The sequence below is a fragment of the Ahaetulla prasina genome, chromosome 13 (assembly GCF_028640845.1).
Source record: "Ahaetulla prasina isolate Xishuangbanna chromosome 13, ASM2864084v1, whole genome shotgun sequence".
Taxonomy (NCBI): domain Eukaryota; kingdom Metazoa; phylum Chordata; class Lepidosauria; order Squamata; family Colubridae; genus Ahaetulla; species Ahaetulla prasina.
Genome location: NC_080551.1, coordinates 5,326,318 through 5,352,284, shown reverse-complemented (window position 1 = coordinate 5,352,284; position 25,967 = coordinate 5,326,318). Strand labels below are relative to the sequence as shown.

Genomic DNA, 25,967 nt, shown 5'->3' with positions numbered 1-25,967 from the left:
CAGAGCGAAGCAGAATGGAGTGGAGGAGATAAGAGCAGAGCGGAGCTAAGAGCAGAGCGGAGTGGAGGAGATAAAAGCAGAGCAAAACAAAGTGGATAAAAACAGAGCAGAGCTGAGTGGAAGAGATAAAAGCGGAGCAGAACAAAGCGGAGTGGGGGAGATAGAAGCTGAGTGAAGCAGAGTGGAGGAGATAAAATCAGAACGAAGCGGAATGGAGAAGACAAAAGTGGAGCAGAGCTGAGTGGAGGAGATAAAAGAGGAGCAAAGCAAAGTGGAGTAAAGGAGATAAAAGCGGAGCAGAACGAAGCAGAGTGGAGGAGATAAAAGCAGAACAAAGCAGAGTGGAGAAGACAAAAGTGGAGCAGAGCTGAGTGGAGGAGATAAAAGAGGAGCAAAGCAAAGTGGAGTAAAGGAGATAAAAGCGGAGAAGAGCAAAGTGGAGGGGAGGACATAAAAAAGGAGTAAAGCGAAGCGGAGTGGAGGTGCATAAGCTTGTGTACATGCAAACAACAAAGTGATAGGTCATAGTTCGTAAATCATAGTTACAATCATCAATCATAAGATACAAACAACAACTGATAAATCATAAGATACCTAGGGTGTTGGCTATTTCTGCCAGCTTAGTATCATCTGAAAATTATGTAGATTCCCCTTCTATTACATGTAGGTATAAACCCGTTATATACGTCTCGTTGAGTATGGTTTGTTAGCCAGTTACAAATTCAGCTGGTGGTGATGCTGTCTATCCCACTTGTTTCTAGCTTACCAAGAATTAGGCTGTGGTCTACTGAAGTCTAAGTATGTCCACAGCATTTCGCTGGTCTACTAATTTAGGCACTTTGTCAAAGAATGAAATAAGATTGCTTTGGCCTGACCTGTTTTAAACAAACCCACGCTAGCTTCTAGCTATAACTTTATTTTTATTTATTTATTTTATTTATTTATTTATTTGTCACAACAATATATGTAGGTATCATACAAAAAGATTATATAGCATATAAACACATATATGAGTAAATATTAGGAGGTATAAGCATATATATATATAGGAAGAAGAAAAAGAAAAACAATAGGACAGGAACGGTAGGCACGTTTGTGCTCTTATGCACGCCCCTTATGGTCCTCTTAGGAATGGGGTGAGGTCAATAGTAGAAAGTTTTTGGTTAAAGCTTTTAGGATTATGAGAAGAGACCACAGTGTCAGGTAAAGTATTCCAAGCACTGATGATTCTGTTACAGAAGTCATATTTTCTGCAATCTAGATTAAAGCGGTTGACATTTAGTTTAAATCTATTAGTTGCTCTAGTGTTATTGCAATTAAAGCTGAAGTAGTCTTTGACAGGAAGGATTCTGTGAGTTAAACTTAGGTCTTGTTGGAGGCGACGGAGTGCCAAGTTTTCCAAGCCCAGGATTTCAAGTCTGGTGGGGTAAGGTATTTTATTGTTTTCAGAGGAACGAAGAACTCTTCTTGTAAAATATTTCTGGACACGTTCAATTGTATTGATGTCAGAGATGTGGTGAGGGTTCCAAACAGGCGAGCTGTATTCTAGAATTGGTCTAGCAAATGTTTTATATGCTCTGGTTAGTAGTGTGTTAGTAGTGTATTTATTTCTAGATGTTGGCACCTCTGTTTTTTGATTATCTTTTCCAGTATTTTCCCAGGTATTAATGTTACGCTGATTGGTCTGTAGTTTCCTGGGTCTGATTCCCCGCCCCCCCCCCCTTTTTTTTTTTTGGAGATGGGAACCCCATCAGCTCTTTTCCAATCCTCTGGTAGTTCCCCGGTGCTCCAAAATTTTTGAAAGATACGGTACAATGGTTCTGAGATAACGTCTGCTAGCTCCTTCAAAGGTCTGGGATGTAATCCTTCAGGTCCTGGTGGTTTATATTCCTCAACATCAGACAGGTGTTCTCTCTCTTTATTTTATTTTATTTTATTGCTTATTTTAACTTTTATTTCTAGTCTGTCTTTTACAGTTATGTTTGTTGGTAGGTTGGGCTATAGTTTCTTTTGTGTGAAGACCGATGCAAAGAATGAAAGCTCTGCTTTCTCTCTGTTGCCTGTTACTTCCTAGCCATCTTCTCTCTTTAGTGGACTTTTACTTTGGTTGCTTGTGCCAAACCAGACAGTTGTAGAGACTCCATAATTCCTCTGTAGAACTGGATCAGCAGCTCCTTGGGCAGTCTGAGTTTTCTGAGTTGACACAGGAAGAATATGTGATAAATAGATAGATAGATAGATAGATAGATAGATAGATAGATAGATAGATAGATAGATAGATAGATAGATAGATAGATAGATAGATAGATAGATAGATAGATAGATAGATAGATAGATAGTTGTGCCTCGCTCGCCCCCCTCTCCGCAGCCGGGCCCCTCTCGTCTCCTGCCGGATGCTGATAGTGCAGAAGAATGTCCTGGCATGCCTCCAGCCTCCAGTCCTGGCACCATGCCTGGATAGACCGAGCAAGACGAATGGCCTGACATGCCTCCAGCCCCCAGTCCTGGCACCATGCCCGGACAAACGGAGCAGCTGGGCCCCTCCCCCACAGCATGTGAGCCTGGGGAGTGTGAAGCCAGTCACGAGCTGGAATTGCCGGCAGATGGAGGCTAGAGGGACCCACGCTTCCGAAGAGTGGAGAGGCGACGTCAGCAAAAGGAAGGGAGGGGCAGGCCTGGATAAGTGCTGAGTCATGGAGCCACACCCCTTATAAAGGATCTGCTTTCTGGCATTCTTTGAGTCAGGCAAAGTCTAACTTGGATTGCTGAAGTCACATCCTGGTCTCCTGCCTGCCCTGAGAACTCTGACAGAACTTTGGCAAAGCTGCAGAGGCTTTGCAGCCACACTTGATACGGACTTCCCCAACCCGGCCGTCAGAGGAGGAGTGGGACACGACATCGATAGATAGATAGATAGATAGATAGATAGATAGATAGATAGATAGATAGATAGATAGATAGACAGACAGACAGACAGACAGACAGACAGACAGACAGACAGACAGACAGATAGACAGACAGACAGGAGTACTAAGGACCTCTCACACACACACTATTCCTTCTTTCGTCTAGACTAGCCAAACCCATATCCTGCAACCGTCCTTCTTCAGGCAGGGATGTTATGGTACAGACCCCATCAGTCTAAGAATTTCGACTGGTGGGGTCTAGGAACAGGGCAAACTGTATTAGGGAAAGACCCCTCCCGCTTAGCTTTTTTCAAAGGCTATATCTGAATTATAAGATTACCACACTGTGAAATTTCAAAGCAATAAAAAAATCCCAATTCCATATATGGAGTTCAAAGTTCCTCCTCAACACAGTTGTCTAAGAACATGAAAATCAGGGACTCGAGACTTATGACACATTTGACTCCTCCCTCAGAGGCTCAGCCTGGTCATCCCCTACGTACACTTTTTCTCTCTTCTCTTTGAGAAGGCTTGTCCTGTCAAATTGCCCAACAATCTCAGTCTGTCTCTTCTCAGAACTCTCTGACAAATGCTTCCGAAATTTGTGGGAGAGCAAGAAGCCGCTTGCTCTTGGGCTTGATAGACAAGAGGGAACTATTAGAGAAGTCTTGGGCTTGATAGACAAGAGGGAACTATTAGAGACCATCTTGGACCATCTTTGTCCTTTCCAGGTAAGCAGCTTGGTTTGTGTCGTGGTGGGCCCGGAGATCAATTATGGAGAGGTTGCAGAAACCAAGGCTGCTTCGGTGGAGATCATTTATCCCCAAAGTAGATAAATGTGGTTATTGAGAATTTCCTGAACTATGGGGCCGTTGGTGGGAGTATCATGGAAGGACCATGGAATGATCGCCTCAACAATTTTGGACTCTGCCTCAACACCAAGACTTAGAGATGCACTTAGAGACTGTCACCACCCCTGGAATGCTCCAAATCAATGGGGGAAAACCTAAAGAAGATGGACATTTTTCAGCATCTGGGATCCCACCTCCAAGGCAAAGGGGATATCAATGATGAGGTGCGAGCAAAGGTGAAGGCAGCCTGGATGCATTGGTGAGAACTCACCGGTGTGTTATTGGACAGATGAATGGCAACCTATCTTAAATCCAAGATTTACAATGCAACTGTTCACCCTGTTGCACTGTATAGCACTGAATGCTGGGCAGCAACAACAGGGACCGAAAGCTCTCTCCGTATGCCATGGAAATGCAAAGGCTCTGTTGGATATCAGGCATCACCCTTCTTGACCACATCACAGATGACACTATTGGACAACATTTTGGTGTGGCACCAATTACAGAGAAGATGAGAGAAGGCCGACTCCAATGGTATGGACAGGTCAAGAGAGCAGCACCTTCCATCGTGGCCAAGACTGCCTACCAACTAGAAGCCAATAGCAGGCAACCTCGCGGGTGTCCAAAACAGAGATGGCAAGACACCATCAACAAAGATGTGCAAGCCATGGGCCTGCGCCCTGGAGACGCAGTTGTCCACACAAAGTGGCGTTCAATGACCCAAAAAGTGGACCCTGCACCTGTGGGAATACGCTAGGAAGAAGAAGATGAGGCCCTTGATACTCTCTCAACTTGGCTCTTTACTAGCAGACATTTGATGACCCAACTACATCACCAGTGCTGGTGAGTGTCATGTTTGCTCCCTGCTCATTCGGGGCAAGCTACTGTGTTTAAACAGAGAGCAAATGTCACTCCCTTCTAATACTGATGATGTTCCCTAGTTGGATCATGAAACATCTGCAAGAAAACAATCACACTCAAAGAGCACCAAGGACCGCACAGTCCTCCTCATGCTCCCACCACCCTCCTCCCTTCTTTTTCCTTCCTCATCCCTTCTTCCTCCTCTCCATCTTCTCCTTCACTCTGTAAACCCACTCCCTTATAACACTGATGAAGTTCCCTAGTTGGATCATGTAATGTCTGCAAGAAAAGAACCACACTCAGAGAGCACCAAGGGCTCTCCTTTTCCTCCTCCTCCTCCTCCTATCTTTGTGGGGTCCTTAGTGCTCTCTGAGCTTGGATGTTTTCTTGCAGATGTTTAGTGACCCGACTAGGTCACATCATCAGGGCTAGAAGGGAACAAGTTTTGCAGAGTGGAGGAGGAGGAGCAGGAGGAGGTGGAGAAGGGGAGGAGAAAGCGGAAGATAAAGAAAAAGGAAATGTGCAAATGTCCTAATTCACAAACATCGCTTTGCCTAGGGAATCTCGGAGAGCATTCGAATGGTTGCCTTTTGCCACCTGCCAGAAATCCTGGTGGCCCTGAAAGAGGCTGGTCAGTTCAGGCAGCCAAAGGCACCTTCTGCGCTTGAAGCCCCGATTGAGGTAAGACCAGGGATGGGGTCGCAAGTTTAGTTTTAGTTTAGTTTTAGTTTAATTTGATTTCTATACCGCCCTTCTCCCGAAGGACTCAGGGCGGTTTACAGCCAGATAAAACACAATTATACATATAACATAAAAGTTTAAAAAATCTGTTAAAAAACTAATTCAATTTGGCCAGGTTAAGACTTAAAAACAATAATAAAACTATAATAAACCCCTATTAAAATTACTATTACTTCAAGCCAGCCCTGCGCGGTAAAACAAAAACGTTTTCAATTCGCAACGAAAGGTCCGGAGGTCAGGGAGTTGTCGTAACCCTGGGGGCAGCTCATTCCAGAGGGCAGGTGCCCCCACAGAGAAGGCCCTCCCCCTGGGGGTTGCCAGTCGACATTGTTTGACTGATGGCACCCTGAGGAGGCCCTCACTATGGGAGCGCACAGGTCGATTGGAGGCTATTGGTGGCAGCAGGTAGTCCCATAAATAACCCAGTCCTATGCCATGGAGCGCTTTAAAGGTGGTAACCAACACCTTGAATTGCACCCAGAAGACCACAGGAAGCCAGTGCAGCTTGCGCAGGAGAGGTGTTATATGGGAGCCTCGAGTTGCTCCCTCTATCATCCACGCAGCCGCGTTCTGGACCAACTGGAGCCTCCGGGTGCTCTTCAAGGGGAGCCCTATGTACAGAGCATTGCAGTAGTTCAGGCGAGAAGTGACGAGGGCATGAGTGACCGTGCATAGGGAATCCCGGTCTAGAAAGGGGCGCAACTGGCGTATCAGGCATACCTGATAAAAAGCTCCCCTGGAGACGGTCGTCATATGCTCTTCAAAGGACAACTGTCCATCCAGGAGGATGCCTAAGTTGCGAACCCTTTTCATTGGGGCCAGTGACTCGCCCCCAAGAGTCAGCGATGGCATCAGCTGGCTGTACCGGGATGCCGGCATCCACAACCACTCAGTCTTGGAAGGGTTGAGTCGAAGCCTGTTCTTCCCCATCCAAACCTGCATGGCCTCCAGACACCGGGACATCACTTCAACGACTTTGTTGGGGTGGTTGGGGGTGGAAATGTATAGCTGAGTATCATCAGCATACAGCTGGTATTGCACCCCAAAACCACAAATGATCTCGCCCAGCAGCTTCATATAGATGTTGAACAGGAGAGATGAGAGAACCGACCCCTGTGGCACCCCACACATGAGGTGCCTTGCGGCCGATCTCTGCCCTCCTGCCAACACCGTCTGTGACCAGTCAGAGAGATAGGAGGAGAACCACCGGAAAACGGTGCCCCCCACTCCTAAACCCCCCAGCCATCACAGCAAGATACCATGGTCGATGGTATCAAAAACCGCTGAGAGATCTAATAGGACCAGGGCAAAGGAATAGCCCCTGTCCCGAGCCCTCCAGAGATCATCTACCAACGCGACCAAAGCTGTCTCCATGCTGTACCCAGGCCTGAAACCGGACTGGAACGGGTCTAGATAGAAAGTTTCATCCAGGTACTGGGGAAGCTGTCATGCCACCACACTCTCAACAACCTCTCAACAACAAGGTCTGAAACTCAGGACAGAAGGAGGCTGGGGGATTCTGGGAAGGAAAGTCCCACGTGCTTAGAAGGACTCATGCACCAGGCTGCCTGGTCTCCTCAGATTGGTCATCGATCTCCAAGACCTGAGACCAGCACTGAGGGTGTAGGTGGTGCTGGAAATTCTCCATCTCCATCTCCTGGGGAACGATTTTATAAGGCTAGAGAAGATTATGAGTTGCCCCAACAAACATCTCAAGTAGACCCAAAGGTGCTTTTTCCAAAGACCTGGACTTTGTTTTTCCCTGAAGACATTTCGCTTCTCATCCAAAAAGCTTCTTCTGTTTTGTCCAAAGTGAGAACTGAAGAAGCTTCAGCCAGAACTGAAGAAGCTTCTTGGATGAGAAGCAAAACCTCTTCAAGGAAAAACAAAGTCCAGTTGCCTTTGGAAAAAGTACCGTTGGGACAACCATGATCTTGAGGACTAAGAAGCTCCATCAGTTTCCATCCAGTGCTTCTTGTCTTGTCTTCTGGTGCTTTGGAAAATAGTTTGACCACCTTGTCTTTGTACTAACAGGACTCACAGACTCTCTCCGAGAGACGGATTCGGACAACATTAACACTCTGTTACAGCCAGGCAGTCCTCGGATCCCAAGCAGAAGAGATGGTGCCTCTCTTGGACAACATTGTTTCCAAAATTCTCAGGCAGTATTGCACCATGAACAAGGTAGGCTGGTTTCCACCCTATACTTCTCTTAATGCTGAGTTGAATTATGAGAACAATTCTAATCTGGAGTCTTTAGCTTGGTTGCTTTCTTACAGACATTTCATGACCCAACTAGCATGTTGTGGGAGAGGAGGAGGAGGAGGAGGAGGAGGAGGAGGAAGAGGAGGAGGAGGAGGAGGAGGAAGAGGAGGAGGAGGAGGAGGAAAAGAAGGAGGAGGAGGATCTATGGTCATGCTGCATTTATTATACTCAAGGCAGCGTATGTGCATTATATTCTTTCTTCCTTTCCACACAACAAGAGCTCTGTGACGTGTGTTGGATTGAGAGTCAGGGACTGGCCCAAACTCACCCAGCTGGCTCTCATTCCTAAAGTGGAACTAGAACTCACCATCTCCTGGTGATTGGCCCAAAGTCTCTCAGCTGGCTTTCATCCTAACGCAGGACTAGAACTCACAGTCTCCCGGTGATTGGCCCAAAGTTACCAATCCAGCTTTCATACCTAAGGCAGGACTATAACCCAGACTGTCCAGTGATGTTTGGATTGGGAGCCCCCCAGGGTTCAACCAAAGACAAACGGCTACGTAAAGGTTTAAATAAATAAATGCATCCTCTTCCTTTTGCTTTCTTTTCACCCCACTCTATTCTCACTGGGGTTTTCCAGGACGAAGGGCTGAAGAAAGCCTTCATGAGGTCCAGCATCATGATCACCAAAGCTGTTGCCTACAGCAGGAGGCAAGACGTCCATTTGCCCCATAAACAGGAACTGCTCACAAACATCATTGTAAGTGGGGAGAGGGAGAAGTGGCAGGTGCTCCTGGGCGTATTTATTTTTTAAGTGAATTTGAATCAAACTGAATAGCAATCAATTGAGCCTAAAAGGTTTTTGTTGCTAAGTGGGACATTTGTTAAGTGAATTCTGCCCATTGTACGATCTGTCTTGCCACCGTTGTTAGATGGTTCATTTTCGTTAAATTATTCGCACGGTTGTTAAGTGAATCTGGCTTCCCAATTTTATATAGGTCGTAAAGAGGCCAGAGTTGCCCATCCCTGACTTAAATCATGGTTATGGGACACTGCAAACTGCCATAGATGCAAGCTGGTTCCCAAGTGACCGAAATATGGTCATATGATCGCTGAGGAAGGGACGCCTCTCGAAACTTCGCATCTGCGTCATAAGTAGTCCTGGAGAGATCCATCATAACTTTAAATGGTGGCTAAGTGACCAGTTGTAAGTTGGGGACCTCCCGTGTCAACCAGAAAAAGCATAGGGATGGGAATAGGGCCAGCTGGATGGTGGCCGTATCTCAGGAGCTTTCTTAGATGTGTTTCCTTCTCTTTTCAAGAAGTCGTTGACGATGAGCCCACAAGACCCTTGTCCATTGTAAATCTCCATCAAGCGATTGTCACCATCACCTGCATGAGGTACGTACTACTCTGCCCTCATCTTCTCACCAGCCAGGTAGGAACTTGGACTTGGACCAAGTGATGGGATTTCTATGCGAAGTCCCCATGCTCTAAAGCAGGCACATCAAACTCAATTTCATTGAGGGCCGCATCAGGGCTGTGGTTGACCTTGGGAGTGGGTGGGCGGGGGATGTTCTATCTCCTTCCCCACTTCAGACCCACGAGCTGGCCTTCAGCCAGTGGATTCATGGCTCTTATCAGTCCTGGCAGAGAAATTGCAGCTGCCTGCCAAAGTTCAAACAAATGACTCACGTAGCAAGACTTTCAGCTCTTTTTGAAACGGTTCAGCTAAACGTTTACTTCCCGTGGAGTGAGAGCAGCCCCAAAGCTCCTTATATATCCTGTGGGGTGGGGTTCCTGCCTCACCCTTCCTTTTGATGACGCCGCCTTTCTAATCTTCTGAAGCGCGGGTCAAGCCAAGCTTGATTATTATCAGCTGGGTCTGAAGGCATAGCCTGAGGAAGGGAGGAATCAGGGGATGACAGCCTCATTATGTCCTCTGACTGGTCTGGTTCTGGCTCCTGGAGCTGAGCCAAAGGAATCGGTGCTCCCGAGGTAAGCCTTACCGGCCCTTCCCCCTCACTTTTGGAGTCACTTTCGGGCATGGGGCCAGGTTCAGGGGCTGGAGTCACAACAAGGGTGTCCAAATGAGTGGCTGTGGCCAACTGTGTGGGCGTGGCCAGCTTGACGCCACTCCCCAAACTGATGGCACGTTTCCTCTTCCCATTGGGTAGACTGGTCAGGAGCCACGCTGTCCCGATCTTTCCTCTTTGCATTGGGTAGACCAGGATGGTCACACGGGCCAGATCCGACCACATCATGGGCCACGTCCACACCAGGGGCACTGAAATTGATGCCCCTCCTGTAGAGCATGCATTGAGTTAGCAGGTCAGCCCCAGAATTTGGAAGGGTGAAGCATTTGCACCCTGGCAATCTGGGAAAGTAGGTGAGCATGCTTCTTTAGATGTGAGGGGTCCTTGGTTTTCTCTCAGCATGGTGGTTTTCTTGCAGACATTTCATGACCCAACTAGGTAACATCATCAGGGCTAGAAGGAAGCGGGGTTTGCTCTCATTTTAAATTCAAATTCATGGCTTGCCTTAGTCTTGGTGGGAGTGTTTCTGGTGGTCTGGTCTAGTAGATTAGATAGAGGAGAGGAGAGAGAAAGGGGGGGAGAGAGGGAGGGAGAGACCACCATATAAAAAAGATGTTGAGACTGTAGAAAGAGTGCAGAGAAGAGCAACCAAGATAATTAGGCGACTGGAGGCTAAAACATTTGAAGAACAGTTGCTGGAATTGGGTAAGTCTAGTTTAATGAAAAGAAGGACTGGGGGGGGACATGATAGCAAGAGTTCTGATATTTGAGGGGCTTTCACAGAGAGGAGAGGGTCAACCTCCTCTCCAAAGTAGCTGAGAGCTAGATGGCTAGTCTCAGAGAACCTTCAGATTTCAGTCACTTAGCAACCGGTTCAGATTTATGATGGTCGCAAAGTCCTGGGGTCATGTGACATACACACACCCTTTTGTGACAGTCTGACCAGTCAGTGGGGAAGCTGGATTCACTTAAGAACCATGTGACTAACTTAACAACCGCAGTGATTCACTTAACCACGGTGGCAAGAAAGGACGCAAAATGGGGGCAAAATTAACTTCACTAATGTATCGCTTAGCGATGGGAATTCCGGGCTCAATTGTGGTCGTAAGTTGAGGACTGCCTGTATTTAAATACCCCAGAACTATTAAGGAAGACATTCAACCTTTTAGTCGTTCTTTTCTGAAAGATAACAGGGAGGAAGTCCTTTTGTTCCTTGTGTTCAGCCGAGAAAACATTTCCTCCAACTCTGGAAGAAAAACCAGCCCTACAAGGTGGGCTACTCCATTTACTGCAGACTTGTGGACTTCGACTCCCAGAAGTCCACGGCTGGCTCAGGATTGCTGGGAGTTGCAGTCCCCCCAGTGGTACTAACAGGACCATAAATTCCCTGCCCCCTGGATTGCTTCCTCTTATAGGTGCTGTTCCTTCCTTTACTCCACTTCTTCCTTCGGACATTCTTTTTCTTCTTTTAGGATTTTTATCACCAGATGATGACCACCTGCAACACTATGCTAACCGGCTTGCTGTCCGAGGCTCCCAATTTGGATTCCCTGCAGGATGTCTTGATTTTAAAGAGGGATTCTTTCTTGGAGTTGGTCGCATGGTCAGCTGGATTTGGTGATTCTGTCCACCTGTCGTGTCCCTCCCAAGGACCTGGGCTAGGCAAAAGTGGCTGTTGGATGGGAAAGGTATCATCGCAGCTGCCAAATGTGACAACTCGTAACGGCCACCGGAAAACTTGCTGTGGGAGAATTCAACAATTCAATTTAATTAATTTAAATAGTTAAAAAATGATTTTAATTTTTGTCATTTATATTTTGTTTTGTCCCTCCTCTGGCATCTTTTCATTAATGATTCTACTCCACTATTTCTCCGATATTAGTGTAGCTCTTGTCCCACGGGCGAGGAGGGAGGGAGGGAGGGAGGGAGGGAGGAAGACAGGGACGGAGTGGGGAGGAGGAAGGAAGGAAAGAAGGAAGGAAGGAAGGAAGGAAGGAAGGAAGGAAGGAAGGAAGGAAGGAAGGAAGGAAGGAAGGGGATTATAACAAGAGTGAGGGAGGGTCTCAGGGAAGTTCACTGGTGCCCCACCCGACATAAGCGGCCACGCCCACTTGGCCACCACTCCCCGAGGTCAAATACAACCTTGATTCGGCCCTCAATGAAATTGAGTTTGACACCCCTGTCATAGACCCTCGCACCTGTTCCAACTAAAGCTGCAATTGACCAACGCAGATTTTGTCGATGCCAATGGGATTCATCTATCAACAGAAACTTTGGACTCATTTGTGGTCGTAAGTCAAGGGCTGCCTGTATTTGTGATGGTTGGAGCTCACCTGACCTCCGCTGGCAAGTTGCCCAACTGGCTTCCCACAAGCCAAATTCTATAGGGAAAGAGAGATTTGGCTAATGACTTTATTATTCACTTAAGGACCGCAGGGATTCATTCAACCCTGGCAAAGAAAGGTCATTAAGCCAGACACAAATCACTTAACATCCACCTTGCTAAGCACCACAAATTCTGGTCCTAAGTCGAGGACTACTTTTGCAGGAAGTCCTCGACTTACAGCCATTCATTTAGTGACCATTCCAAGTTACAATGGCACTGAACAGCTTGTCAGATGGTCGCGAAAAGTGATCCCATGACCTGGGATGCTGCAACCGTCATAAAGAAGAGTCATTTGCCAAGTGTTCAAATTTTGATCATGTGACCACTCTTCCTCCTCCTCCTCAAAAACCCCACTCCCTTCTAGCACTGATGATGTTACCTAGCTGGGTCATGAAACACCTTCAAGAAAATAATCAAACTCAGAGAGCACCATAGTTCAAACCTGGGCTACAAATATTCTCTTCTATTGATAATGTAAATTAAGTAAAACTATTTAACACCACCAACAATGCTGCTACCCTTCAAAAAGACCTTGATTTTGGGTCAACAAATGCTCTGTCTTACACATTGGCAAAAGGAATCAGAACACAAAATACAAACTGAGTGGACATGACCTCACTCTGTCAAGGATCTTGGAGTACTCATATCAAATGATCTAAGTGCCAAAGCCCACTGGAACAACATCGCCAAAAAGGCATTAAGGGTTGTAAACCTAATCTTGCGTAGCTTCTTCTCCGGTAATATTACACAACTAACCAAAGAATACAAAACATTTGCTAGACCAATTCTTGAATACAGCTCATCTGTCTGGAACCTGCACTGCATATTAGACATTAATACAATTGAACGTGTCCAGAAATATTTCACAAGAAGTGTTCTCCACTCCTCCGCTCACAACAAAATACCTTATGCCACCAGACTTGAAATTTTGGGCTTAGAAAATTTAGAACTAGGGCCGCCTTTAGAACTAGATCATAAGGGGCATGCATAAGAGCACAAACGTGCCTACCGTTCCTGTCCTATTGTTTTTCTTTTTCTTCTTATATAGATATGCTTATACTTCCTTATATTTCCTCATATATATGTTTATATACTGTATAATCTTTTTGTGTGATGCCTATATATATATTGTTGTGACAAATAAATAAATAGCTCATAAAATCATCTGCTACAATGTCCTTCCTGTCAATGACTAATTCAGCTTCAACCTCAACAATACACGAACACACAATAGATACAAACTTAAGGTAAACCGCTCCAAAGTCGATTGCAACAAATATGACTTCAGCAACAGAGTGGTCAATGCCTGGAATGCACTACCAGACTCCGTGGTCTCATCCCAAAATCCCCAAAACTTTAAGCTTAAACTGTCTACTGTTGACCTCACCCCATTCCTAAGAGGTCTGTAAGGGGCATGCATAAGCCCACCATCCCTGTCCTAATGTCCCCTTTATTTGTATTCATTTTATGTAGTCAATTCATGCTTATACTTATATATATTATCTAATATGTACTCGACAAATAAATGAATGAATGAATGAATGAATGAATGAATAAAATAACACAGCGCATCATTAGACAAAGCATTAGTCTTAGAACACTGCATAAACCAAGTGGCATCTTATTGATTTACATAGGACTGGTTGTTGTTGTTTTTCACTTGGATCTGAAGAGAAGTCAGCAATGGCATTGGAGTCCTTTAGGACAGTGGTCACCAACTGGTGGTCCATGGACCACTGGTAGCCCGCGAGAAAATTTTGGTGGTCCGCAGAAAAATTATTTGCAATTGCTTCTAGAAGCATGAAGCTGAAGCCTGAAGATGACGAATGAAACGTCGCCAAGACACTTCCAATTTTACGTGGGAGAAAATCCGAATAACCAAAGACCTACATATAAACACCCGCGAAAACCTCAGAAAATTTATATATATATATATATATATATATATATATATATATATATATATATATATATATATACATATACATATACATACATATACATATACATATACATATAAATATACATATAAATATATGTACATATATACATATAAATATATATATATATTTGCAAGGGAAGTAAAACATTTGAGAAAGTGTCAGGATAGACTTTGATACCACCTGCATGCAAAATGGTGTCTTTTGCCTCATTAAATCCTGCTATAAAATCTCTCCTCCATCTTTTCGCTCTTCTGGGTTTCTCTCCCCACCCCCAACTCCCACCCCCACCCCCGCTACACTCCACTTTTCTGCCTGACTTTCAGCTTTCATAACCTAATCAGGCATTTTACTGGGTGAAACATCTCTATTAAGGCTCTCATTTCGCAGTCGTGCGATACAAAAACAGGGCCATAATTGAGGCTGTATAATTGTCGCAACGGCAGACTATCAGAGAGGGCCCCATTAGCCAGGTCACTTCATTAGCATACATTACATTCAACAAGATTGCTCTCTTCACCTCTGATTTATTAATGGGTTAATCCGGCCCCTCTGCTTGCATGTAGCAAGGTTCAGCTGCTTCCCTGCCAGAAGAAGGAGAGTTTGCATGGCTGCCAGCAAAGCATCATTGCTGGGGAAATCAACCAGCATTTCAAGTTGGTTGCAACGACAATGACCTGATTTGCTTATAGCAAAAGCACTTAGACTAATATACGGCTTCCTAGTACTTTACAGCTCTCTCTAAATGGCTTTAAGAGTCAGCATCTTGCCACCAACAATCTGGGTCCTCATTTTACTGAACTCAGAAGGATGGGAAGGCTGAGTGAACCTTGAGCCGGTCAGAATCGAACTGCTGGCAGTCAGCAGACTTAGTTTGCAATACTGCATTCTAGCCACAGCGCCACCATGGCAATAGACTAGACTAGAACAGAACAGAACAGATTAGAATAAGCTTATATGGTTTGCTTATAGCAAGAGCCATGGTGGCTCAGTGGTTAGAATGCAGTACTGCAGGCTATTTCTGCTGACTGCCAGCTGCCTGCAATTTAGCAGATTGAATCTCACCAGTTTCAAGGTTGACTCATCCTTCCAAGGTGAGTAAAAATGAGGACCCAGATTGTTGCAGGCAAGATGCTGACTCAGTAAACCCTTAGAAGCCCTGTGAAGTGGTATATAAGTCTAAGTTCTATTGCTATTGCTAATAGACTTATATACCACTTCATAGTTTTTTTTTTGTGTTTTTTTTTTGCATTTATATCCCGCCCTTCTCCGAAGACTCAGGGCGGCTTACACTATGTCAAGCAATAGTGTTTTACAGCCCTGTCTAAGCAGTTTACAGAGTCAGCCTATTGTCCCCCAACAATCTGGATCCTCAGGATGGAAGGCTGAGTCAACCTTGAGCCGGCCAGGATCGAACTGCTGGCAGTTGGCAGAAGTAGCCTGCAATACTGCATTCTAACCACTGCACCGCCACCATTCTTATCCAGCTAGGATGCATATCATAAGTAGGCAGGGAATCTCCAACAGGAGGAAATCATTGTTTCTATCCCCCTGACCTTGTCCAGCTGGATGAGCATGCTACGGTCCTGTCGACCAGGGAATGCCAGCTGATGTGGGCAATCATACTTGAGTAGTGCAAATGGGTGTGGAGCCTTCTTGGAACTGCTGAAAAGACTATGATAGGAAACCAGAAAGTCCAGGTGTTTCTTGAAAAAGCACCGTTATCATAGAGATGGCTAAGCATCTGAAATCTGATTAGTGTCAGGCCTGGAAACCATACTAGATTTTAGGGCTCCAGACGCTGCCATATTTTCCCCCTGAGGGGAAGGAGGGGGGTTGAGGGGTATGGTAACATTCTTCAAGCGGTCAAGGTCGGATGGTGTTCACATCTGCAGGAGGAGTGGCGAGAAGATATTCAAATGAACTGGGAGAACGTGGGACCATGTGACCAGCAAAGGGGTTAGGGGGGTGGGACTCTTGGGGTTTGTATAACTGGGGAAAGAATCCAGAAGTTCAGTTTTGGAATTTCACTCATCGTTTCCTCATGCTAGTAAAGAACTCTGAAAGACAATAGCTTCTGAGTTTTTTTTATGCAGAAGAGGTTTTTCTGGAACCTTGACAATTAGGCTATTTGACCCGCTGGTTACTGCTTAAGAAAGATCTACTGTGGCACAAAATCAAATGTTCCTCTCTCTACAAAATGCCCTTTTTTCTTTTTTCTTCTACTGATCATCTGGCTTTTAAGGCCTGGAAAAAAGCCAGGGAGCTCCCTGTAGGTAGGCTGTGCTGCTTCTTGACACCTTAAGATGCGCTGATGACATTCTTTCTAATTTGGGTCACAACCTTCAGAGAAGCCGTCTAGTTAGAGACAGATCACAGCCCAGCATATCCAACCGATTTGCACAGATAATTCCTTCTCATCAGATCGGAACCGGCTGCTGATTTTGTAATTGGCCCCCAAACAGCATTTCAAAATTCTCCACTGTTTTGTGGGCTGTGCCATGTATCAGGGCAGCGATCAGTGCTCAAGCAATGCAATCTTTTGGATCCAGAGATAAGGATGCTCCAGGGATTTTAAGCTTTATTCTTAGCACAAGAAAGCAGAATCAAAAGTATAGCATAAAAAGCATACATGCCAACTATCATGACCCCGCCTGAGCTTGAATCCACGGAGGGAGGATGAGCCGGAGCTGTGGCCCACGAATACTGAGGGGGCAGCTTCGTTGGCTTTGGAGGAATGTGGGGAGGAGCAGGATGGGGGCAGCCCCGGGCCCCTCAAGCTTGGGACGGCTTGCCAACAGGGAGGAACGGGGGGGGGCAGGATGACCGAGAAGAGAGCAGGCAGTGGAAATGAGGAGCGATGGAATTCAGGTGATGAGCAAAGACATGGCAGGGGAAGGATATTGCAAAATCTCAATTCCTTCCCCACTCCTGGGGGAAGGATACTGCAAAATCCCCATTCCCTCCCCACTCCTGGCAGAAGGATATTGCAAAATCTCCATTCCCAACCCCACTCTGGGGCCAGCTAGAGGTGGCATTTGCCGGTTCTCCGAACTGCTCAAAATTTCCACTACCGGTTCTCCAGAACCTGTCTGAACCTGCTAACTCCTCCTTCCAACTCTGTTATCCTCTAATAGGAAACACATCTGGCCTTCACGCCCGCTTCCTGCCTTCAGTCCAATCCAATCAGCTAGTTCTTTTGTTCCTGACACTTCTGAAAAGAACACAGCCCACCAGGCCACACACCCATCTCCCTATCAAAAGAGGAACGAAACATGAATTATTCAAGAAAGCCACAGAATGCCAGCAGCGGGTCAATTATTCTATGCCCGGGCATAAAATCAGAATTCAATCCACCAGAATTCAGAGAGTGAACGAGACCAAGTAATCCCACCCACTTCAGATGAATCGCCAAAGGCAAATCCAAGAAAAATATCCAGAGCTTGTTTGTTGTGTGTTCTCTTTTTTGTCAAAGATTTCTTGCTAGGTTACCTTCCCTCTTTGTGGTGTTCTCTCTCTCTCTCTCTCTCAAAGACAGACCAGCAACTGCTCCCTATGCTAATTAATATGCATAAATTATCCCATAATTAGTTGCTGGAGATAACCCATCTCAAACGACGTCTCGGAGCAGCCCACGCGAGGCTATCGGCTGCCTTTTGAGCGAGCCCATGCGAGTCTTTCCTGGTGTGGCATGTGTGTTTTTTAAGTCCCCCCCCCCATTTCGTAAAAGACAAGGGAGAAATTTGAATAATATGCAAATAGGGTGGATGTTATTAACAGGGTGCCAGCGTTTGACAGTTTATGTTATTGTGGAAATAAATGAGTTTTGACACAAATAAGTTAGAAATGCATTGATTTTTCTTCCCCTCTTTTGAGCAAATGCCGTAATGAGATGCTACACACAGGACCTTGCATTTGGAAAAGTTTTTGATGAGTATTAGAAGGAAATATAACATCGGATCAATTATTAATGGAGTCGTTAATGCATTCCAAGGTGTAACAATAATTATTTCTCTCCCAGGTTCCGGCAGCCCGGGCTTCTGATATTAAACACAATCATGCAGACACAATCACCTCTGATGTGGATTGTTCTCCTTTGCATATTTAATCTCCCCAAATCAAAATGCACAGCAGAGAGCCAACATATTAATGTCCTGATCAGAAGCACTAGAGATCAAAACGCTGCAAAGAGAACAAGGGCTGAGCTTAACGGGCACTGACAAATATTATTTGAGCCCTCCTTATAATCTGTCCTTTTCTATTATGACTCCCCGGTGAATGAAAACCCATTAGCCTGTGTGAATGTGCACCTGTGTGTTTTCGGAGCCTGGTTGTGCATCTTGGAATGCTCGAGTTGACCAGTGCATCTCACTGATGGACGGAGAATTTCCACGAAATCTCTCTTGCCCTGGCAGTTTGGTCCAAAGAGAATATGGCAAAGATGTGTCCAGTGAGCCATCACTGCCTTCAGCCAAGCATCTGTTTGGAAGGATTGCCAGCAAAGTTCTCCAGCTGAGGGACCCAGGGTTGTTCCAGTCCATCGGTGGTTGCCAGCTGTCACTGTTTTCCATTCAGGAGAGATTGTTGGAAGGATCACTCCGGAATCCCACAAGGTGGCCAGCCCGACCTCGGTCTGACCACCTTGTGGGATTCCGGAGTGATCCTTCCAACAATCATGCACTTACAAGCTGTACATTTCTCAACAGATGGCCACATTAGGTTCAGAAGAAGTCATTTGCCATCTGACTGTTTTGCACGGCTTTATAATAATATAATCAGTGTTATTGTTTGCGTCAAAGGACCATGTAATTTGGATTAAAGAATGACATATAAATATGGAGCAGGGAATAATAATTATTCATTAGAATAGAAGAATGGAATGGAATGGAATGGAATGGAATGGAATAGAATAGAATAGAATAGAATAGAATAGAATAGAATAGAATAGAATAGAATAGAATAGAATAGAATAGAATAGAATAGAATTCTTTATTGGCCAAGTTTATTGGACACACAAGGAATTTGTCATTGGTGCATATGCTCTCAGTGTACATAAAGAAAAAATAAAATATATTTGTCAAGAATCATAACATATAACACTTAGTGAGAATAAAATAGAATAGAATAGAATGGAATGGAATGGAATGGAATGGAATGGAATGGAATGGAATGGAATGGAATGGAATGGAATGGAATAGAATAGAATAGAATAGAATTCTTTATTGGCCAAGTTTATTGGACACACAAGGAATTTGTCTCTGGTGCATAAGTTCTCACTGTACATACAAGCAATGGGATAAATCATGATCATAATCATAAAATATATGCATCATAAATCATAAGATACAACTCTCAGTGGCAGTCATAGGATACTAACTAAATAAGCAATCAACATAAATCATACTAGGATACTAACGTCCCAAAGGTGCTTTTTCCAAGAGGCAACTGGACTTTCTGGTTTTTCTTTGAAGACATTTTGCTTCTGAAGAAGCTTCTTGGATGAGAAGCGAAACGCCTTCAAAGAAAAACCAGAAAGTCCAATTGCCTCTTGGAAAGAGCATCTTTGAGACTATCATGACCTGGATGACCGAGAATCTCCATAGACACTAGGATATTAAATAAAACAATTAATTATTGTTTAAATATTAGACTGTGCAGAGTCTTTTAAAAATAAAAGACAAAGAAGATACAGAACATTACTTGATATGGAATAGATTTTATGAGTGGTTAGAGGTAAGAGGTAAAAATTAGATGAAGAAAGAGTTCTGCTATGTTGAATTAAATATAAAGATGGTTTATAATTATAAACATGCCAATATAATTAACAGAACTATAAATAAGCTAATACAGAGAGAAATTTAGCCAAAACTAGTCTGTTACATCATTACTATTGTTTACTAGTATATGTGTTAATATTTTTTTTTGCTCTCTGTGTTTTTCTTTTGTAAATGATATACTCTGACAATACAATGTATTCAAAATGTTTATGAATAAAATATATACATAAATAAAATAGTTAATAATTAACAGATAATTATAATAATTAACAGATCATAATTAACAGATCCCTCACATCCAGGACATAAACTGTTTCAACTCCTACCCTCAAAAAGACGCTATAGAGCACTGCACATCAGAACAACTAGATACAAGAACAGTTTTTTCCCGAAGGCCATCACTCTGCTAAACAAATAATTCCCTCAACACTGTCAAACTATTTACTAAATCTGCACTACTATTAATCTTCTCATCGTTCCCATCACCAATCTCTTCCCACTTATAACTGTATGACTGTAACTTTGTTGCTGGCAATCCTTATGATTCATATTGATATATTGACCATCATTTGTGTTGTAAATGTTGTACCTTGATGAACGTATCTTTTCTTTTATGTACACTGAGAGCATATGCACTAAGACAAATTCCTTGTGTGTCCAATCACACTTGGCCAATAAAAAATTCTATTCTATTCTATTCTATTCTATTCTATTCTATTCTATTCTATATAAATCGTAAGATACCAGCAATCAAATTATAGTCATAATAAGGAAATAGGTAATAGGAAAAATGAGAAGGATAATAGCAATACAGCCCTACTAGGTAGTTTGAGAGTGTTGTGGGAAATAGTTCTTTAGCAGAGTCATGGCATGGCGGGGAAAACTGTCCTTGTGTCTTGTTGTTCTGGCGTAAAATGCCCTATAGCCGTGATGGCGAACCTATGGCATGTGTGGCCATATCGGTGGGCATGCAAGCCCAGCTCTGGCACACAAGTGCACACCAGCCAGCTGATTTTGGGGCCTTCTGTGCCCACCAAAAGTAGAGAAACAGGCTGTCTCCTGCCTCCGGAGGGCCTCGGGGGGGGGGGGGAAGGCCCATTTTTCTCTCTCCAGAGCCTTTCTGGGGAGAGCAAAAAATGGGCCTTCCAGTCCCACCGGAAGTTGGCAAATGGGCCATTTCCAGCCTCCGAAGGGCCTCCAGGCAGGTGGAGACGGCCATTTTTGCCCTCCCCTAAATAGATTCTGGAGCCTGGGGAGAGAGAAAAACAGGCCTACCGGGCCATTGTGTGCCAGGAGCAGGGAGGGGGGGTCACACACGCATGCATGGGGCCGGGGCGCATAGAATTATGGGTGTGGGCATGCACGTGTGCAAACACCAGCACCACCACCCCACTCCTGGCATGCGATGGCAAAAAGGTTTATTTATTTATTTATTTATTTATTTATTTATTTTGTCACAACAATATATGTAGGTATCATACAAAAAGATTATATAGTATATAAACACTTATATGAGTAAATATAAGGAGGTATAAGCATATATATATATATAGGAAGAAGAAAAGAAAAACAATAGGACAGGAACGGTAGGCACATTTGTGCGCTTATGCACGCCCCTTATGGTCCTCTTAGGAATGGAGTGAGGTCAATAGTAGAAAGTTTTTGGTTAAAGCTTTTAGGATTATGGGAAGAGACCACAGAGTCAGGTAAAGTATTCCAAGCACTGATGATTCTGTTACAGAAGTCATATTTTCTGCAATCTAGATTAAAGCGGTTGACATTAAGTTTAAATCTATTAGTTGCTCTAGTATTATTGCAATTAAAGCTGAAGTAGTCTTTGACAGGAAGGACATTACAATAGATGATTCTGTGAGTTAAACTTAGGTCTTGTCAAAGGCGACGGAGTTCCAAGTTTTCTAAGCCTAGGATTTCAAGTCTGGTGGGATAAGGTATTTTGTTGTTTTCAGAGGAATGGAGAACTCTTCTTGTAAAATATTTCTGGACACGTTCAATTGTATTGATGTCAGAGATGTGGTGAGGGTTCCAAACAGGCGAGCTGTATTCTAGAATTGGTCTAGCAAATGTTTTATATGCTCTGGTTAGTAGTGTGGTGTTTTTGGAAAAGAAGCTACGCAAGATTAGGTTTACAACCCTTAGAGCTTTTTTTGCTATGTAGTTGCAGTGGGCTTTGGCACTTAGATCATTTGACATGAAAACTCCAAGGTCTTTAACGGGATGGGGGTCGTCTGTAAGGTAATGTCCATCTAGTATGTACTTAGTGTTTGGGTTCTTTTTTCCTATATGTAAGACTGAGCATTTGCTGGTTGAAATTTGGAGCTGCCAATTTTTAGACCAAGGTCGTTTTGAATGATAGAAGTATTGTCTGTGGTGTTAAATAGTTTGACATCGTCAGCAAAGAGAACACAATTACTTGAGATAGCCATCATTACTTGAGATAGCCAGATAGGTTAGCCATCACTGCCCTGTAGCATCATTTTGAGGGAAGAAGTTGAAGCAGTTTATGTTCAGGATGTGACCATAAATATTTTCACAGCCCGCTTTCTGGCTCTTGCAGTATACAAGTCCTCGATGGAAGGCTGGTTGCAATTGTTTTTTACTGTAATCCTAACTATGCATTGAAGTCTGCCTTGTTTGGTTGCAGTGCCAAATTATTAGTATCGTTCATGATTATTTCATTATAATAATGAAATCTAAACAGAAGCAAAACAGAGCTTGCACAAGCCATACGGTTCTCCTTGGATTGTCTTTATTTTATGAGGCCACTTCTCTCAAACTTCACAATCCTGCTCTTGAGCCGCCCCCCCCCCAAAAAACCCACTATCATAAAACATTTCACCCAAAGTTGCTAGTGTCTTTCTTCTTCCTTCTCCTCCTCCTCCTTCCTCTTTTCTCCTTCTTTTTCTTCCTCCTTTTCCTTCTCCTCCTCCACTTCGATGCATCAGATTCCATACCCCAAAGATACTTTTTCAGGAGTCCACTGGACTTCCTTGTTTTTTCTTTGAAGATGTTTCACTTCTCATCCAAGAAGCTTCTTCAGCTCTGACTGGATGGTGAGGAATGGAAGGATTCATAGGCCTTGCAGACAGCCGGTCATTTGAATCCCTTTTAGAAGGTCGTTGAGGCCACTTGGAGGTTTGTCTGTGTCCTCAGGGTCACCTGAGTGGTGCTCCTGGTTCCTGTAGTCTGCAATTTTCTTTCCCCTCTGGAAATCCATTCCAACTTCCACACCATTCAAAAGGTGTTCGTCCCAAATTGTATAGCTAAAAAGTCTGTAGAGATGCTGAGTCATCCAGGTCATGATTGTCCCAAAGGTGCTTTTTATTTTTATTTATTTATTTATTTATTTATTTATTAAATTTTTATACCGCCTTTCTCCCAAAGGACTCAGGGCGGTGTACAGCCAAAGATAAAAACACAATACATATACAATTAAAACCAACAATTAAAACCTAGCAAATTACAAAAGGCTGATAATAAGTTTAAATTTAAAATTATAAAAGATTTTTAAAAACCCAATAAAAACCCCAGTTTAAAATTAAAACTATTAAAACCATTATGCCAGTCCTGCTTGAATAAATAAATATGTTTTTAGTTCACGACGGAAGGTCCGAAGATCAGGCACTTGACGTAGGCCAGGGGGAAGTTCATTCCAGAGCGTCGATGCTCCAACAGAGAAGGCCCTACTCTGGGATTTTTAAAACGGGATTTTTAAAGAGGCAACTGGACTTTCTTGCTTTTTTCTTTGAAGACGTTTTGCTTCTCATCCAAGAAGCTTCCTCAGCTCTGACAGGATGGTGGGGAATGGAATCCTTCCAAATATGTCCCTGGATAATGATGGGTTGGAAACTGGGACCAGAGATTTACTCTTCTTGAACTCAGTGCCTTTGTTTTCCGGCTCTCCTTTGGCTCTAAGTGGCCTCTCCTCATCAAAGCAATGACACATTTTGGTTGCAATGCTCTTCAATTAGACGCAGCCTAGCCAGGCAGTGGCAGGGGGCAAATGAGTTTGTTACATTTGCCAAGCGAGAATTGGAGTTATTCTTTTCTGCTGCATTAGACAAATGCAATGGGCCGGCTTCTAATCGTGCGCATCGGTGGCGTTCAAAGCTCCATAAATAAAATCTGAAATGGGCCATGTTGATGCCATTTCCCCTTTCTCTCCTTTTTTTTTTTTACAGCTGAACTAGAAAGAGCGGCCTGTAACAAAAAAGCAAAAAGATAAATAAAATGGAACGAAAGGCTAGCCACTGGTGTTATCGGAACTGACTTCCCAGAATGATTGACGTGTCACTCTTAACAGCAAGAGGAGGAGTGTTTAAGAGCTATTTCGAGAAAGACCGTTTTCTTGCTTCAGAGGGGATTTTTTTCCCCCCATTTTCAGCCCTCTTGAGTTTTCAGCAGTTGTGAAAGGACAAAGCCAGAGGTAGGGGAGAGAGAAAGAGAGAGAGAGAACAAGAGAGAGAACAAGAGAGAGAGAGAGAACAAGAGGGGGGGTGGGAGAGGGGGGAGGGAAAGAGAAAGGGAATGAGAGAACAAGAAAGAGAGAGAATGAGAGAACAAGAAAGAAAGAGAGAGAGTGAATGAGAGAACAAGAAAGAGAAAGAGGGAGAATGAAAAGAAAGAAAAAGAGAGAAAGAATGAGAGAACAAGAAAGAAAGAGAGAGAGTGAATGAGAGAACAAGAAAGAGAAAGAGGGAGAATGAAAAGAAAGAAAGAAAGAGAGAATGAGAGAACAAGAAAGAAAGAGAGAGAGTGAATGAGAGAACAAGAAAGAGAAAGAGGGAGAATGAAAAGAAAGAAAGAGAGAGAAAGAATGAGAGAACAAGAAAAAAAGAGAATGAGAGAACAAGAAAGAGAGAACAAGAGAGAGAGAACAAGAGGGGGTGGGAGAGGGGAGGGAAAGAGAAAGGAATGAGAGAACAAGAAAGAGAGAGAATGAGAGAACAAGAAAGAAAGAGAGAGAGTGAATGAGAGAACAAGAAAGAGAAAGAGGAGAATGAAAAGAAAGAAAAGAGAGAAAGAATGAGAGAACAAGAAAGAAAGAGAGTGAATGAGAGAACAAGAAAGAGAAAGAGGAGAATGAAAAGAAAGAAAAAGAGAGAATGAGAGAACAAGAAAGAAAGAGAGTGAATGAGAGAACAAGAAAGAAGAGAGAGAGAATGAGAGAACAAGAAAGAGAGAGAAAGAATGAGAGAACAAGAAAAAAAGAGAATGAGAGAACAAGAAAGAGAGAACAAGAGAGAGAGAATGAGAGAGCAAAGAGAGAGAGAGAAAATGAGAGAACAAGAAAGAGAAAGAAACAGAATATTTATTTAATTTATTTATTTTTATTTATTTTTATTTTTTGTCACAACATTATATACAAGCACATATAATGATAGAAAAAAACAATAGGACAGGAACGGTAGGCACTTTTGTGCACTTACACTTACACTTACTTACACTTACATACTGTGTAGACAACACAGTATCAACAGTAGAAACCTTTAAATTTCTAGGTTCTATCCCTGGAGGGCCAGGGATAGGGGTTACTCCTCTGCCCTGGTCCTATTAGACCTCTCAGCGGCTTTTGATACCATCGACCATGGTATCCTGCTGCGCCGGTTGGAGGGGTTGGGAGTGGGAGGCACCGTTTATTGGTGGCTCTCCTCCTATCTCTCCGACCGGTCACAGACGGTGTTGACAGGGGGGCAGAGGTCGTCCCCGAGGTACCTCACTTGTGGGGTGCCACAGGGGTCGATTCTCTCGCCCCTTCTGTTCAACATCTATATGAAGCCGCTGGGTGAGATCATCAGAGGCTTCGGGGTGAGATATCATCTGTACGCTGATGATACTCGGTTGTACTTCTCCACCCCGGGCCACCCCAATGAAGCTATTGACGTGCTGTCCCAGTGCCTGGAAGCCGTACGGGTCTGGATGGGGAGAAACAGGCTCAAACTCAATCCCTCCAAGACGGAGTGGCTGTGGATGCCGGCACCTCGGTCCAGTCAGCTGCATCCGCAGCTGACTGTTGGGGGTGAGTTATTGGCCCCGATGAAAAGGGTCCGCAACTTGGGCGTCCTCCTGGATGGACGGCTGTCTTTCGAAGATCATTTGACGGCCGTCTCCAGGAGAGCTTTTTACCAGGTTTGCCTGGTTCGCCAGTTGCGCCCCTTTCTAGACCGGGGTGCCCTATGACGGTCATTCACGCGCTCGTTACATCTCGCTTGGATTATTGCAATGCTCTCTACATGGGGCTCCCCT

General features: G+C 44.1%; 1 protein-coding gene and 1 long non-coding RNA gene across 2 annotated transcripts in view; one reads left to right on the top strand and one right to left on the bottom strand.

Annotated features, from left to right (window-relative positions):
- LOC131184546 (protein FAM169B-like) overlaps positions 1-25,967 on the bottom strand; it is a 286,013-nt gene that overhangs the window by 95,663 nt on the left and 164,383 nt on the right. The window lies entirely within an intron of this gene.
- On the top strand, positions 8,203-11,446 carry LOC131184548 (uncharacterized). The gene is made up of 3 exons (XR_009151996.1): positions 8,203-8,324; positions 8,887-8,965; positions 11,073-11,446. It is a non-coding gene; the product is annotated as an uncharacterized LOC131184548 (long non-coding RNA).